The 16,280-nt window shown below is 51.9% G+C and overlaps 1 long non-coding RNA gene across 1 annotated transcript in view; it reads left to right on the forward strand.

The window, feature by feature from the left end:
• Nucleotides 1-359: 359 nt before the first annotated feature.
• Nucleotides 360-16,280, forward strand: part of LOC102547952 (uncharacterized) — a 36,217-nt gene continuing 20,296 nt past the window's right edge. The window contains exon 1 of the long non-coding RNA XR_015631483.1: nucleotides 360-446. This is a non-coding gene — a long non-coding RNA (uncharacterized LOC102547952). The remainder of the gene's footprint in view (nucleotides 447-16,280) is intronic.

Below are 16,280 nucleotides of genomic sequence, written 5' to 3' on the forward strand. Positions count from 1 at the left end.
CCGGCAAAGCCTGGCAGCCCCACCCCCAAGGCCGAGGCGAAGGGTTGCGGGAGCCCTAGGGGCTCGGAGCCCACAGAGCTCAAGTTCAAAGGGTCCCAGGCGCGCAGTAAGCGCGCGTACCCTCCGCATCTCACCTCGCTCCGGTGGCTAGCGGCGTCCCCGTGGGCATAGCCCGGGCGGCGCTGTCACTGGGGACCCAGTCCAGAGCCCGGAGCTGGGCCAGTACCGCCTCCTCGGCCCGCGCCCCCGGCCCACCCGGCACCAGCTCTCGCGGAAGCTCTGGCTCCGGCCCGCCCAGCAGCGGCAACGGTGTCCCGATGCGGAAAACCGCTAAATGCACGGCGGGGCGGGCGCGGACCGCAGGCACGGGCCGGGGGCGCGGCCAAGCCGGAGAGGGAGCGAGCGAGCCCTGGAGCCCGTCCGCGCTCAGCGCAGGAAACTTCGGAGTGAGCAGTGGCGGGGGGGCGGGGCGGCGGGGGCGGCCCATGGGGCGGGGCCAAGGCGGCCGGGGCGGGCCGGGGGCGACCCGCAGGGACCGAGATAGGGACGGAGAGTGGGCGGGGGTCATCAGCCCGGCCCGCCCCCACCCAGACGTAAGCTATCCCAAGACATCCCTTGGTCGGTGCTTCTCTCGTGCCGGTACGCCGCCAGCCCCTAGTCCAGGACTGGGCGAGCCGGGTCCGCGCCCCCCTCCCCGACCTCTCCTCCCGCCCCATACCGTCTCGCGGGAGAGCACGGCAGCAGGGGGCGCTCGCAGGGATGCTCGGGCGAGGGGCGGGGGAAGCGGCGCCAACGTCCTTCCCCGCCCCCACTGCGGGGGCGCAGAGCCGGCGGGGACCCCCTCCTTTTCTCGCGCGCCGCCCCTTCCCTTCACTGCTAGGGTCGGCTAGGGGGCGGGGCTCGGCAGGCGTGGGAGGCACGCCGTGACCATGTCCGCGAGGCGCGTGCCCTTCCCCCACCGCGTGTGTCTTGGGTGTGCCGGGGCGCCAGTGTCCTGGAGCGCGTGGGCGACGTGGGGCGCGATGCGCGACGCGACACCAATTGTACTGGGGCAGTCCGGGTGTTCTAGTACGCAGCTCCCCCACACTCCTTCCAGTTTCCGCAAACTTGCCGGTGCCCATCCCCCCCCTCCTCCTGGGGACTGGGGCGCTCGGAAGGACCTGGTGAAGGGAGTACAAGCCTAATAGGGCCTCTGAGCACCCGCCAGCACACAGAGGGCATACCCCGAGCATGTCGCTGAATCTCCCTTCATACTCCAGTGGTTACATGACCCTTATCCCTTGAAGGCATGAGCTGAGGGGCTGCTCCCCCTCTCCAGCTGGAGGTATGCAGGGATTTTTACTTTCACACAATTACCACACTAGGGTCATAAAATTCCAGCTCTTAGGTCTATATCCACTCAAGTTTCAACCAACAAGGGGCTCTTTCACCTTCAGGCCCTGTTATTGGGAAAGACCACTCCTGTGGTAGACAAAGAGCAGCCTCCCTCTCTCTGCCCTGGGGTAGCCCGGCTCTTTGGAGGGCCAGAGCAACATAGCAACCCCAGACCTGGATGGCCCCCTGGCAGGATGAACTGCAGAGAAGTGAAGCTTCCCATATGTGATTCTGGGATTCTGAGAGGATCTCACCACTGAGCCTGAGAAGGGCACAGGCTGGAAGAAAGAGGTGGAAAGCAAGAACCATGTCCTCTGAATGGAGGTCCAGGCCGGGCAGGCCCCTGGGGCCAGCAGCACCTTGTCTTGTATATGTGAACTTTTCAAGAAAAGGAAAACATTTACTCTATTTTAATGCTCCTACTTACCAGTGGGTGGCTGCGGCTCATAATTAAGGTCCTCAAAGAGCAATTAAGGACCTAGCCACCCGGGAGAGGGATCAGGAAGAGCCTTGAGCCTTGAACACAGAGAGAGAAGCATGGCCAAGCAGGCGAATTGTGCCAAAGCAGGGTCCCAGCCGATAAGCACTGCTACTTTCCTCAAGCCCTTGTTAGAGGTTAAGATGAAGTGCAACGTTCGGTGGTTTGCTTGAAGACCGGTAAGGTGCCAGGCCCTGATTGGAGCGGAAAGTACAACGGAGGTGACACTATACATCTTATTCTTGTTCCTGGGAGCTTCATTCCAGTGGGAGGCAGGCCAGGAACAAGTGTGCGTGTTGGGGGCTGGGGGGCGGGATACTGCTGGCCGGGGCCAGTGTCTCCCCAAGGATAAGGAAACAGGATCTGAGGGCTCTCCAGCTTCAAGCCCTCTATGCAAAGGCACTCTGGAGGACGCATCCTTGTGGAGGCCTGCAGGAAGGCGGGAAGAGAGGGCCAGAGCTGGTTTTCTATGGGGCCCCGTGGAGCCTGGAGGGAGCTTCATACACCCTAGATTTGAGGGCTGACTCTCACCCATTTCTGTTCACACTCCGCCATTCAAATTTCTGGAGAAGGGAAAGGACCCTGGACTTGGTGTGTTTGTGTATATGTATGACCGAGCCATTCCCACAGTTAGCAGGACCCAAAGCCATTTATGGACCAGCTGAAGGGGCACCTACATTGTGATTTACACCTTAGGGAACTTCTTCCCATGTCTCCTCCTCCTGCTCTATCAAGCCTTCTGAGGACCTGCTGCACTGCCCTTATAGGGTCTCCTGTCCCTGGGCTGATATTCTGTCTGCTCAGCATCCTGTGGCAGTGGTCATTTGTGGCGGCCTTCCACACCTGAGCACCCATCAGCCTAGATAATGTCCGCTTCGCTGCAGGGGATGAGCACATCCACGTGATACAGACTTGCCTTCAGGAGAGGAAATGAAAAGCAGACACTGCTCAGATATGAGATGAGAAAATAGGGGTTCAAAACAATGAACACATAATACATTCACGTGGTGAGCAAGGAATGAGAGAGACAAGCATAGGACAACTTGGAAGTTGGCGTTAAAATTGTTTAATTAAACCGTACAGAGTGTTCGGATGCATTTTAAAATCCTCCAGGCCTCTGGAAAATTTGGTTCTTTTTTTTTTTTTTTTTTTGCTATTTCCTTTGTGTGTGTGTTTGGTGTGTGTGTGGTGTGGTGTGGTATGTGTGTGTGTGGTGTGTGGTGTGTGTGTGTGTGTGTGTGTGTGTGTATGTGGTATGTGTGTGGCCTGTGGTGTGTGGTATGGTATGTGTGTGTGTGGTGTGTGGTATGTGTATGTGTGTGTGTATGTGGTATGTGTGTGGCCTGTGGTGTGTGTGTGTGTGTGTGTGGTGTGTGGTATGTGTGTGGTGTGTATGGTATATGTGTGGTATATGTGTGGTCTGTGGTGTGTGTGTGTATGTGTGGTATATGTATGGTCTGTGGTGTGTGTATGGTGTGTGGTGTGTGGTGTGTGTAGTGTGTGGTGTATGTGTGTGTGGTGTGTGTGTAGTGTGTGTGGTGTGTGTGTGTGGTGTGATATGGTGTGTGTGTGTGTGTGGTGTGTTTGTATGTGTGATGTGTGTGTGGTGTGGTGTGTGTATGTGTGTGGTGTGGTGTGGTATGGTGTGTGTGTGTGTGTGTGGTGTGTTTGTATGTGTGATGTGTGGTGTGTGTGTGTGTGTGTGTGTGTGTGTGTGTGTGTGTGTAGAGCTGTTGCTGGACAAAGAACTGAAGGCTGGAGGGGGAATGAATAACCTGGGAATTCAGTCAATGGGAGCCTCATAACCGTGACCCTGGAGATCACTGGTCCTTCCACCCAACAGTTTATGGTCAGCTGAAGGCAGGCTGGCCCACAGGGCAGTAGGCAGTGGGAATGCCATTGCCACAGCCTGTGGGCACCTATCCAGCTCAGAAGGTGCTCTTGGCATCCACTCCCAGGCAGCTACAGACGCCCAAGACCTTCCAGTCTATCTTCATGTATCTTTGTCCTCTGCCCCGTATACCTATGCCCCTCCCGAGAATCCCAGTGGTTCTCAACGCTGCTTGAATCAAGTCTGGAGTTGATCTACATCCTCTGTGAGTGAGTGTGTATCCACACCCAGGCACCATGTATCCTAACTTCCTCTTTGAACTGTCTCCATCAGACACAGCACTTTCTACCTGCCACATTGGCCCTTTCAGAATCCCAGCCTGTTGCTTTGACCTACAGTTAGGTCCTTCAAACTCAGAGGGCCTGGGGTCCCCTTGGATTCCACCGTCCAAAGCTTCTGTCATTCAGCTTCCCAGCCCTGTAGCCCTCACCTACGTGTCCATGAGGCCAGGTGTCTCTGCAGGTTCTATATGGTACCCCTGTGGGTGCTCCCATCCCTGGGGTGGGTAGACAGGAGGCATGAGTGAGTGATGGCACAGTTAGGGCTCAGAGTAGCCAGTGGGATCACCAAGCAGGCTAGCAGCCTCAAACATGTGTCCATTGAGCTGTATGGAGTTGAAGATCTCAACTCCATACTCTGCCCTCCCTAGGGATGCCAAGCAACTCTGAAGCCCTGGGAGTACAGAATTCAAAGGTGGGGGCTGGGTACCTTAGGTTGTCATAGATTGTAGCCTCCTTACATGTCTGAAAGGATAGAGTCTGGGACAGTAGGATCAGGCAAAGCACTGGAGATACTACATTCTCTGAGTGGCCCTGAGATGGCCCTGTGTACCGGCCAGTTTTATGTCAACTTGCCATATGCTACAATCATCAGAGGAGGAAGCCTCAATTGAGACAATGTCTCCATAAGATCGGGCTGTAAGCAAGCCTATAGGGCACATATATATATGTACATATATATGTGTGTGTGTGTGTATATATGTATATATATATGTATATATATGTATATATATGTATATATATGTATATACACACACACATACATATATATACTGGTATTGATTTGGGAGGGCTCACACAGTTTTCGGGGTTCGTAAATGAGACCACTCCTGGGCTGGTAGCCCTAGATTGTATAAGAAAGCAGGCTGAGCAAACCATGGGAAACAAAAATGGCTGAACAAACCAGAGCAAAACCAGTAAGCAGCACCCCTTCATGTCCTTGGCATCCTGACTCCTGTGTGAATTCCTTCCTCACCGCTGTTTATGATGGATTGCTATATGGAACTGTGTTCTATGGAACCCTTTTCCTGCACAAGTTGCTTTTGGTCACAGTGTTTTCATCAAAGCAACCCCTAACCAAGAGAAGCTGGTACCGGAATAGATGGGTCTCGCTGGGACTGACTTGAGCATGCTGTTTTCTGGAGGATTATGGAAGGACGTTGGAACTTTTAGGTAGAACAGCTGTCGAGTGTTGAGAGCTCAGTGGGCTGTTTCGTTGGAGCTTTGAGATAATGTTGAGAGCAGTGCAGACAAGGGAGGCCTGGCTTGGGAAGTTTCAGAGGGAAATAGCAAAGACTCCACCAGGCCGTTTGAATGAAGAGTCTTCGGTATCTGGTCAGATGGTGTTGAAGAATCAGCCATGATTAATAAGACAACCTAAGCGCTGAAGTAAAACATTTGCTTTGCTGGAACCATGGATGTTGGCCACCTGGAATTAAAGAATCCGTTGTGGTTAAGAAGAGACCAGCATCGTGGAGGTGAAATCTTCTGGGAAGTGTTTCTTCAGGGTCAGCACACAGAAGCCATGCTCCAAAGTCAGCCGAGGCTGTACCTCCGGCTGGCAGTCAGATTTGGTGATGTAAGAGTCGCCCAGGTGGTACTGGTTTTGAAGGCATGAAGGAGTCACAGAGAGTAGTTGAGGTTTGGCACCACGTTGCAGGGCTGGAGTCCTTGAAGAGAGCCCAGGAAAGGTTATTGGTGAAGCTACAGCCCAGTTGCAGCAAGGGACCCCAACAGTTTTGGAGATGCTGGTACTGTTGGATGACCACCAAGAACAGCAGCAGCAGTGGAGTAGAACCATCCAGAGCCTAGAAGACAAGCAAAGTGTGCTGCAGAGGGCAGAAGCAGAGAAGTGACCCAAGCCACCCAGAGGAGCCCAGAAGATCATGAGTGAACCCCAGATAATTGGGCACTGAATTATTTACACTGTTAATGACTTTGGATTCGCTTTGTTCAGAGTATGGCTATGCTATGGTTCTTCCCTCTTAGAGAAGGAACTTAACTTCATTTTTATTTTTACAGTAGCCCACAGCTGAAAGACTTTGAACTTTTCAAAAGAGATTTTGGATTTTTTAAAGAGAACAGGTGTTTTAAAAAGACTCAACACAGGGGTTGGGGATTTAGCTCAGTGGTAGAGCGCTTGCCTAGCAAGCGCGAGGCCCTGGGTTTGGTCCTCAGCTCCGAGGGGGGGAAAAAAAAAAAAAAAGACTCAACACTTAGTATGTTTGAATTTGTAAAAACTGGGACCTTCGTGCTTGGTATTGTTATATTAATATGGACACATGATTTGGGGGATAGATGAAAAAGGAAAGGCTCTAATTGAAAAGTGACGTGTTCTGCGTCAAGTTGACAAGGGGTCAGTTGTACTGGCTAGTTTTATGACAACTTGACACAGGCTGGCATCATCCGTGGAGGGAACTTCAGTTGAGAAAATGCCTCCATAAGAGCCAGCTGTAGGCACGCCTATAGGGCATTTCCTTAATTAGTGATCAGTGATGGAGGCCCCAGACCATTGTGGATGGAGCCACCCCTGGGCTGGTGGTCCTGTGCTCTATAAGAAAGCAGGCTGAGCAAGCCATGGGAAGCAAGCCAGTAAGCAGCAACCCTTTATGGCCTCTGCATCGGCTCCTGCCTCCAGGTTCCTGCCCTGCGTGAGTTCCTGCCCTCACTGCTTTTGATGATGAACTGTGAGGTGGAACAGCAAGCAAACTAAACCGTACGTTAGTTTAAACTAAGCTCCCCAGTTGCTGTTGGTCAAGGCGTTTCATTATAGCAGTGGTAACTGTAACTCAAGACACCATGTTTCCCCACTGTCTGGTCTGTGAGCTGGACGCAGAGCCGGATGAACATAGAGCTATGCTCATACGGTCTAAGGCTTAGCCATGATGCCATGTCTACAGACCAGGAAGGCCCTTTCTCCTTTCTGGCCCATGTAAGCAAGTAACTACTTTCCTTAGACCACTATCGATAAAGGTCTGTCCTACCCCAATGCTTAATTAGTGGCCAACACTATTCCGTTTGGTGTTCCAATGCTAGTGGGGCTAGCCTGGGCCTCCATGTAGGAATATTCCATCAGAGCAAGCAGTGGGCCATGCTAATCTCTGGGCTGGACCCAGTTCTATTATATCTTGGCTATGTGGCCTTGCACAAATGTTCTGACCAGAGAACTAAATTTCTTTCACTGGAAAAGATTTTAATGACAAGAAGAGGTGAAAAGGCCTGAGAACAGTTAAGTGTGGAACAGTTCTCGAAGGCACCCATACCTCAAGAAGACAGCCAAATGCAGAAGACAATATCCATGGCTTTGTGTGTATGGAAATGTCAGCACCTGTAAAGACATAGAGACACAGCCAGCTATGGCTTCCAGCAGAGGACGCTGGGTGACAGCAGTGGGTGGGGGACCTTTGTGAGTGATAAAGGGTTGTCTGAGAGGATCATAGTGACTGAACCTGCTGAAGCCCACAACTTGTATCTCTGAAGGAACCTTGTCTCTGTGAAGCTCTGGAGGCAGCAGGAAAGGGGCAGGCTGGACTTGGAGACTCGTGGGGGAGTTGGAGCCCCTTGGGCGCAGCCTCCATGGAAGGTGGTTGGCATAGCTGCTATCCTGGGCAAGGGATCAAGGCTTACAGCCTGCCCTGTGGATCCTTGGGGTCTCAGGAGTTCTGGAAGTTGGGACATGAGCTGCAGAAACATCTGGCCAGCCAAATGGGGTGGACCCTTGGGAATCCAGCTCAGGCTGTGAGCTTGCAGACATCGGAGGGCCTGTGGGAAACACAGGCAGATGCCAGGCTCTGCGGATGGCTGGCCCTGCCCAGGCTGGAACCCGCCTACTGTCTCTACAGTAGAAAGGGAAGGCTGAGCCCTTGCAGATCTACTCACAGAGCTCTGCGCCCCCCTCAAGGTGGGCCTTTTTCACAGAGGGATGCCTAGAGGTATACATGGCAGATCCCCAGTCACAGACAAACAGACCATACCTCCCTAAGTTCCTCCAACCCCATTTATGTAGTCTGGCTGAGACCCTGGGGCTAGCGATGCCTACTTTGGCCAAAACAGTTGGGGAGAGAACTTGAAAGAGAGGGGCCATCACTGTCTGGAATACTGGAAGCATCTCAGGGACCTCTGAAAGGGCACCAAGGGGTAGAGACTAGGGTTTGGGTTCCTGCTAAGTGCATGGGTGTATAGACAACACTCTATCTCTTGGCTTTTGTTGTAGAGACTGAACAAGAGGCACAACCAATTTAGCGCCCACATAGGCAGGTAAAGAGGCCGGGTGGACTGTCGGAGGTCAGCAGGATCCAGGGCTGCAAAGACTTTGCCCAGCTGGGAGTCTAGGCTGAGTCTGACTCATCTCTCTTTCATACAGTCACCCCCAGGGAGGCTTTCCCTCTTTACAGTTAACTGAGTTAAGTCATCAACTGTCAAATATTTGAGCAGCCTCTCTAGGGATGCCCTCATCCAGTTGTGACAAAGGTTAGCACCTGCCCCCACTACCCCCACCCCTGTCCCCCACTGCAGCCTCAGTGGATGGTGGTGGCAAATCACATGTCTGCCCAGCCATTGCTGAGGCCTGCTCCTTGGCCTTGTTTGAGGGCTCCAGCACCATTTACATAATTTATTGTTAATCGTTTGCTCGTTGTTTAATGGTCTGTTGATTCTACTTAATACCGGTTTCCTCAGCTGTCCTGCCCGGGTAAGATGCAGACAGTATATTCAGGGAAAGGCCACTGTACCCAGCATAGCAGATGTGGGTAATCAGGGCAGCCACAGTGGACATCCCTGGAGCAACAGTGTACTGGATTTGTGGAACAGACATCATGTGTTGGCTATCTAGTTCCAGCTGTGGTGACCCCACTGTGGCCAGCGTCCCTTTTAGGTCCTTCCTCCCCAGGAGATCGAGTAGGGATTGATAGGGCATCCAGAGTCTAGAACCTTCCTGGGGATTCATCTCCAATGGAGGCAGTGGCCGTCTACCAGGATGCTCAGGTTGGGCAAAGAATACCTCATTGTTACGGGACAGTGGACCATGCCAGGGAATTTGGTAAGGTTTAGTGGGTCCAAGACCCGGCACCCAGGCACTCACCTGAGATGGCGGGTGTCTCCCTGCTCCCTGCTAGGTTCCTTGCCTGGAACACGAGGTCACACTCCCCACGTTGGTCATGGTCATGTAGACCAGAATAGAGTTCTCCGTGCTAATGAGGTATCTAGAGGCCCTGAGGGGCTTAGCCAATAAGCTCCCTTCCTGGACATTCCTCCCTGGCAAAGGTATTTACTCTCCGGTCCAGCGTGAGGAGTTTGTGTGCGTCCATTTTCCGTGATGAACAACCAATAAACAGTCTGGAACCAAGGACTGTCTCTTCTGTCAGAGCCACCGTGGGAGCACAGGGAAGCCTTGCCCTCAGAGCTGCAGCCTACATCTCCTACAGGAACTTCTCTGCACTCCCAGACAACCACCACTAAGCTAAGGACCTTTGCCACTGAGCTAAGCAGGGATTCCCCATCCCCATGGCCCAAGGCTCATCATCCTCTTCAGCCCATGAACTCCCAACATCGTTCTGAACTTCCTTCCCAATCCCCCAAGACCCAGCAGTGCCTGGATGTCCAGTTTGGGAGCCCCTGGCCCCAGCTTCATCACAGGCCCGGGACACCCCCAACCCTTTGTTCCCAACTCCTTTGTGTGTTTTCCGGCAGCAGCTGGATGCCCGGGAGCTTGGGAACCCTAGCTTTGGCCTCCCACATCTTAGGCTGCATTTCTCACCCCCTGAAGCATGTGTGTTGGGACTTCATTCAAGCCTGGCCCCGACAGTGGTAGCACAGAGGAAACGTAGTCTAGTGCTCCATCTTCGCCTGCCCAAGCATCATGTCCCACACCCCCAGCAGTGGGGCGAAATGTGGACCCACACATTTATGTTAAAATGTCGGGAATGACCAAGAATTGGAAATAGTGGCGAAAAAGCAGATGAGAGTGGTTGGTGTGGCTGGGATCTTGAGTGGGGTCTTGGCATTGTCCAAAGGCAGGAGACACTAGGATATGGGAGGCTAGGGCGAAAGTCCACATACCGAGAGGAGCTGTGATTGGACCTGAGGTGTCCCTCCAAGGTCCCGGTATGGAAGGGTTGGCCTCTAGATAATTGAACCTGGGGGCTATGATGTGTCAATAGGTAACTCACTTGATGAATTCAATATGCTGGCTTTACTGGGAGGTGGGCAAGGTTAGAAGGGGCTTGGCTGGAAGAAGTGTGTTACCCTGTGGATATGCCTGCTTGCTCGTGTCCACAGCGCCATCTTTTCCTCTTCCTCTCTCTCTCCCCTCTCCCTCCCACATCCTCCCTGGCCATAAGGACAAGAGATCTGCTCTACCACACCCTCCCACCATCTTGCTCCGCTTTATATTATCCCAGAAACAGAGCCAGCTGATAGTGAGACTGAAACCCCTGAAACCACGAGCCAAATAAGTCTTCTTTAATCTGAGTATTCATTACAGGGACGAAAGCTTCTGACCAACACAGTGGAGTTTTGCAACACATTACAGCCGCTCTGGGAAACCATGTGGCAGTTTCTTAGGGTGGGAAACACATCCTTACCACATGAGCCTAGACATACACTGTCCCATGAAGACTTGTCTAAATGACCCAGGCAGTCCCTTAGGGAGACCATGCCCAATACCAGGTTCCTCCCTAACAAGTCACAGCTCTGCGGCATGGGACAGAATCCTGCATGCACACCAAGGATTGAATGAACCTTTGGTGTCATACACAGGCGACAGCCAAAGCAATCGTGCTGAATGAAAAAAGCCAAACAAGAAAGAGTATAGTGTGCTGGTTTCTCTGTGTAATTATGGAAAATGCAAACTGGCCTGCAGTGACAGGAAACAGGTGGGCAGCTACTTTGGAGTCAGGGAGGAGGGAGGCACTGCAGCTTGAGAGTGACAGATGTTTCCACCATCTTGATTGAAGTGCTGGCTTTGCAAATGTACATGTGTCAAACTTCAAATGTGTACAGTGCACTTGATTATATCTCGGCAAAGCTCTTTAAAATGCATGTGCTCAAAGGAAAAAAAACCTCCCCACCAGGCCTGGTGGTGTAGGTAGGCCTGACTATCCAGCTACTCAGAAGGCCAAGGCAGGAAGATCTAAAGTTCTGGGCCAGCCTGCACTATAGAAGGAATTCAATACCAGCCTGGGCAATTTAGTGAGACTCTGTCTCACAACTAAAAGTAGAAAGAGGGCTGGGGCCGACATTTAGTGGTAGGAAGCTTCACCTAGCATAGGCAGGGCCCCAGGTGTAGGATGTGAACACACACACACACACACACACACACACACACACACACACACACACACACAAAATAAAATAGCACCCCGAATTCAAAGAGTTGGCTGCCTTATAGCCATGCATTTCTTCATGGTTATAGAGAGTCTAAAAGGAGATTTGCCCAGGCTCATAAAGTGGAGAAAAGACTTTTACATAGGTTCGGGGAGCCGGCTGACCTGCTTGCCTGTGTCCCGCATCCTATGTCAGCCCCATCCTGACTGCCCTGCTGGGGCCCCTGAGGCCTGAGCCTGACTGTGGATTCCCGATCGGTACAGCGAGTTCTTGGAGATGTTTTAGTCATAGACCACACACATCCTCTTATTTGCACCGTGTCGTCTGTCTTCCTGGATCTGATCCTTCTGCCGACGGCAGGCTCAGAGATGCAGCTTGTGCAATGCTGTACAGAATTCCAGAACTCTGGATCACCACTCTTAGGGCCAGAGACGCTCCAAGCCCTCCGGATCTTTCAGTCCCTAGTGTACGCCCCTGGGCTTCTGTAGCTCTTATAGAGTCACAGTGGGAGCCACCAGAGCAGGTCCCACCACAGGCCATAGCCCTGAGAGGCAATCACAGACTGACCTAGCAGCTCCACTGACATAGCTGAGTTCTCTGCCCCACAAGGCTCCATCTCTTCCCACCACCCTTTGCATGATAAAAGCCAATATCTCATTCCCCTAAAGGAACACTGCAGCCCAGTGAGTAGAAGGGGCTTTCCCAGGGTCATTCTGTTAGGTGACAACGAGTGGGAAGGGCTGCCGTCTGAGGCCTCTAATCCCAGAGACAGTATGGGCGGCAGGCATGATGAGCTGGCCTGAGAAACCTAGGCAATGCTTGCTCTATATGGGACCCTTCCTTCACAGTCAAGACCTCAGACCAGCATTACCTGAGGGCAGCTGGGAAGGTCCCTAACCCTTCCCTGAGGATGTGTGTGTAGGGTCTTCTCTCTTGCCACTGCCCAGCCGCACTTCAGTGTTCATCTCAGTAAGCTCACCTTGTCTTTTGAAGCCAGATACTTTTTCAGTCTGAAATTAGGGGTTAGCCTTCCCCACCTGGCTGAGAGGTATCCAGCTACTCTGTGGGGTAAGGGATGTAAGAGACCCGAATTCAAGTCCAGATCTGGCCCCAGTGGCCAGGAGTACTAAGCCTTGGTTTTCCTTCCATGAAATTCGGAAGGAAACTACTTGCATGGCAGGACCTCATCTGAAGGCACTGAAACCAAGCTTCGTCTCCCCACTTAACCACACTGTCCTCCAAGAGCCCTTGCTTTTGTGGCCGGTGTCTACAACAGTGTCACAAACTGGGGCTGTTAAAACAACAGAAGTCAACTCTACCGAGGCTCTGGAGGACTCTTCCCTGCCTCTCTGGGTTCTGGTGTGGCCACCAGCCTCAGTGTTCCTCATCTTAAAGCTTCTTGGTGCAACCTTTTACTTCCCACTGAGCTGTCTCCTCTCTGTGCTAAACACCTATCCAGATGTTCCCAGGTGACCCTGCCTCAAGATTCTTTGCTAAATTACCCATGCCAAGATCCCGAGTCCAACACAGTGATCTCAGTAGATTAACAGGGCGAGGATGAGGGTGAGGATGTGGGCATGCCTCTCAGGGACCACCATTCATTCTAAGGCAGCCTCAGGCTGAGAGAAGTTACTGGACTCTTGCCCAGCCATTGTGGCAGTTCAGCTCTGAGTCCAGCCTGGGGCTCCTAGTTATCCAGACCCTGATTTGCCCATTTTGTCCACAGAGATCTGGCCCCATTCAGAGGCGTCCAGAAACCTGGTGCACAAAGCCTTGTTTGTGGCCTGAGGAAGGGCCTGGAGCTGCACAGGCTTCCCAGGGGAAAGGCTCTCGGCTGATGTATATAGATTGACTTTGTTGCCACTTCCTTATAGCTGTATTGAGCGGCTGCTGCAGCCACCTGGCAGATGACCCCCTTGCGCTGCCAGGACTGGCATCTTCTCCGTCTTTTTATTTCGCCTTAGCTGGAACACGGACAGCACCCTCATCAATGTTTAATGTCTGTGCCAAGACAAGCTTCAAGCTTGCTCTGTGTCCCCAGGGCATGTGGTTGGCCCAGGGGTTAGGGAACTGGCTATATTGGTAGCTGTGGATCCTTGGAACTTTTAAGTCTTCAAGGTAGACTCCAGCCAAGACTAGGGCCCAAGGGGATGCCAGAGGAAGAGTCTAGAAGTCCCAAGGACCATGGAACCACAGAAAAAAGTGGACTTGAAATCTACTCAGACAATGTCCCAAGTGCCAGCCACATTGAATAAACAGATAAACATTACCCCAGGAAGTGGATTTATCAGAAGGGGAAGAAAATATTCTCCACAGAACCAGGCAGACAACCCAACTTATATGCCTGTTCCGATGGATGAGTATGAGGACATGGATCAAGGGCTGAAATCAGGATCCTCAGTGATAGGCAGCCTGGAAGAGGTTCACAGTCAGGCATGGTCTGCTTTCCTCAGACTTAGGGTGGGGGAGAATGTGGTCTCCGGGAAATGTCACCTGTATTTCACAAAGGTTCATGAACTTACACCTCCAGGGCTGGAACTCCTCCAGCTAAGAAATTGAGAAATCCACAGAGAAATTGATTCCCAGCCAGTGATACCCAAAGCCATGGCAAGTGTTATGTCATAGCTTCTCAGGGACAACCCTCCGGCCGGGCCTGAACTCACAGTACCTGGCAGATGACTTCCTTGGGTTGCCAGGACTAGTGTCAGCTTCTTCATATTCACCATCAATAAGAGCCAGCTGGGCTGAAAATCCCAGCAGCAAATTGAAAATTAGGGGAAATTTTTCAAATTAAAATCCTAAGGTCAGAAATAAAATACTATGGGGGGAAAGGGGTGGACCTTACAGATAACTGAACTACAATCGTTGAAGTAAAAAAAAAAAAAAGAAATCAAACAGATGGATCAGATAGCTAATTGAACACGGCTAGTGAGAGAATTAGCAAAGTGGAAGACAAAAGACAGAAAATCACTGGATGCCCCACAGCCCATGGGAGAGCTGGAAGACTGGGTCCTACGTGCTTCTCCAATGGCCTATCAAGGGTAATTGGGGTCACTATGTAGCCTTATAATAGTGCTTTGCTGGGACACCTTCCTGCAGCTGCTCACACCCAGTCCTACTGATACAGGTTTTCGTATTGAACCAAAGGCGTTAAAAAGTTGCAACAGTTGCAACAGGCCACCTGGACTATAATGTCTACAAAGTTTCAATCAGGCTCTTTCCAGAAAAAGTTAGAGAGCTGCTCTAGAAGTTCTAGAAAGATAAAGAGTAAGTGGAAACCATTGCTGAAGTAAAAGCTGAGAATCTTCCAAAGTCGGTGAATCCTCTGCATTCTCAGAGTTGGGAAACATAATGAGCTCCAAACTCCATAAACCTGCAGGCTCCCCAAGGGGAACTTGAAACTGAATGCTAAGGATTGAGGAAAGCCGGTGGCCTGAGAACAGCAGGTGAACCTGGCCTGGTGTAGTTACATAGTTCCAGCTACTTGGGAGGCTAAAGATGGTGCCTGAGCACCTTAGTGAGTCCCCACTTCAAAATAAATAAAACAAAGGGCTAGGGATGTAGCTCACTGGTAGAGCACTTGCCTAGCCTGTGTGAAGCCGGGGTCCAACGGGTAAAACAGCCAGCACAGCACACAGAGAACCCGTTTCCCACAACTGCAAGGAGAAACCCAGAGGCTTCCCCCAAACCAAGAACTCCCCTTTTAAGACAGAAGCCGCACATGGGACTAACAGTGGAAACAGCACAACATGTTCCTCAAAGTCATAAAGGAAGACCCGGAACCCTGGGTGAGCCCATACACTCACAGAAGGAAAGGCTCGATGATGGCCATACCCAAGTTAATTTCCACACTCAATGTACTTTCCATCAAATTCCCAGCAGGTGTTTTTTGGGTTCTGAGGAGATGACCCTATATTTTAGCTGCCATGACTAAAGAGCCAAGAGTAGCCAAGCCTTTGAGAAAGGTTAGGGAAGAGCCCTTCCATCAGATTTCAGGGCTCCATGGCTAAAGCACTAGGGAACAGAGAGCAGGAATATGGCAGAATCAACAACGAGAGTAGGTTCCACAGGCCAGACACATGGCCTAAGTAGAGATGTCACACTGCAGTCAGGGGAGTGGAGGTTGCCACCAGCCCCAGCAGGTGCTTAAGCAGGTGACACAGCCCTGTGTGGGAGCAGGTTCCTCTGAGCCGGTGGGTAAACCTTCAGGAAATTAGTAAGCTGCTTGTTAAACACAGCCACCAGTAAGAATTACGTTATGCAAACTTACAATTAGTGCCGAAGTTGAAAGAAGCTTCTGTTTGATGAGCATCATCCGTGGCAGGGCGAGAAGCAGTTGAACAGTGGATCACATCTTGACTTAGTGAGCACACACCTGGTGGGGAGAGAGCTGGCCTGGTGGGGTAAGGCACTGTTCTCAGACTGCAGTCTGCACTGTAGCCCTCCAATACAGGAGGGGAGGGGAGGCAAAAGCCAAGGGAGGGGTTCCGTGAGACTCCACAGACTATGTGGGACTTATGATCAAGAGCATCCGAAACTATCTTTCTTTCTGTCAGATTGTTGGCGACGCGTGGTTTAGCTCAGTCCCCGCTTTTTAAGCGACAGAGCTCGTGCAGATGCTTGCCCGCATTGCTGGATGGTGTTCACACCTAGACTGAAGTGGCAACTCCCAAAGAAATCTGCCAAGCGCGCCTCAGTCCCAGAAGTTTGCAAACACCCAAAGCCTTAGGATGCTGTGCTACTGCAAAAAGGGCGGGGAAGGCTTTTTTAGTATATGTAAAATATATCATAGTGTGGGAGTTGTATTTAGACTGAAAAAGGTCCAGCTCTCAAGGTCCCCGGCTGTGTGTCCTCTACAGACACCCCTCTGGCCCTTATCACCCTAGGCAGATCCCACAGGATGGGACCATGCAGGCTCAGCCTGTCCATTGGGTCC

Source organism: Rattus norvegicus, chromosome 10 (assembly GCF_021556685.1).
Source record: "Rattus norvegicus strain SHRSP/BbbUtx chromosome 10, alternate assembly SHRSP_T2T, whole genome shotgun sequence".
NCBI lineage: Eukaryota > Metazoa > Chordata > Mammalia > Rodentia > Muridae > Rattus > Rattus norvegicus.